The sequence below is a fragment of the Ceratosolen solmsi genome, unplaced genomic scaffold (assembly GCF_000503995.2).
Source record: "Ceratosolen solmsi marchali unplaced genomic scaffold, CerSol_1.0 scaffold148, whole genome shotgun sequence".
Lineage (NCBI taxonomy): Eukaryota > Metazoa > Arthropoda > Insecta > Hymenoptera > Agaonidae > Ceratosolen > Ceratosolen solmsi.
The window spans coordinates 1203081-1204633 of NW_011948446.1; positions in this window are offsets into that span (position 1 = coordinate 1203081).

The window sequence follows — 1553 nt, forward strand, 5'->3', positions numbered from 1 at the left end:
AAATAAAATTAAAATCTATTTAGTAAACGATTATTCATTAGATTCATTATTAAATTAAATTATCTAAAATTTTAAATAAAGTATATAATTTCATCATTATATTTTATTTGTCATAAAATTATGAAAAATGTCAATGATAATGAAATCCAGTAGTTTTAGTACTAGAGTGGATTTTAGAATAATCTTATTGCTTATGAGTTATAAAGGTAACGATGAAACTTTTCAGTTATATTCAAATTCTGTTTTCGATTTTTACCAGAGATTTTAGGTTTTTGAAACTTGACATGTGCAATTGCTTGCCCTCATATACAATGTATATGAAAGTCAAAAGCATATTTATAATTTGATAAGACTATAATGTCTTATATATGTATTGTAAATAATGATGTCATTTATTTGTTTTTTTTTTATATATATATACAGTTATGATGAAAAGCCTTCTATTAAATTGTTTTTCCATACTTTTTCAAGATTCAAATGAATATTGTAATTATTTATTTAAATATTTTAAATAGAAAATAAAATGAATTATAAAAATATATTATTTTATGTTTCTTATCGTTTTATTTTTTAATAATAAATGTTACAGAACTTTATGACAATACTAGCAGAACTGAAGTGCTTATTACATAATATTGTTCGCTTATATCACATCAACGAGGAAGAATTATACTCGTATCTCGGTACATCAAAATACAATATATTTAACTTAAATTATTTATATTTTCTAGTTATATAATTTCGAAAAGGGATTCTCGAATAAAAACTTTAAAACTTTAAATTTTATTTAGTATTATATTATATTGCTTACGTAATAGCAGACGAGTCTTAAATTACTATCTTAAAATCTAAAATAATTTCTTTTTACAATTATTATATCCAAATATAACTTGAGATCGATCCTTGGATTCAATAGGCACTTAACATAAGTAATAATAAAAGAATTTAATTCAAGATCCAAAACAAAGAGAAAAATATCAAATATTAGCGCAAACGGTAGGAACATAGCGAACGAACTTTTTTTGACATACTTATTGATTTTTATTGCACTGCTTTGCTTGCAAAAACTTTTATAAGCAAATGTTGTTTATGTATAAAAGAAGTAGACAGTAATAATTTTAGGTTTATATTATATATTTGAAACTCTTATTTGTTGCAATTAATTACTAAGAAATATTATGAATTAATTTTGTGACTAGCTGCTTTTACTACAAACAGCAAGAGAAATGCATATTTGAAAACTAACAGTGTCGTACTGTTCTTAAAGCTACATTTAAATGCATGCCGGTACGCAATTTCTTATCATATAATTTATTCATTACTCATTGCCACATATCAAATATCTTTAACTTCTAATTTGATTATATTATAGCGAAGTATGATATTCAAATATAATTTACGTATTCGCTATATGCTATCAATTACTGTATATATTTCTTTAATTAAGTATTTTACTTAAAAAGAACGTCCGTATGCGCTGGTTTTTAAAAAATTATACATTTTAGATAACTCGACTAATATACATTAAAATTTTAAATACCTAGTAGGTAAAT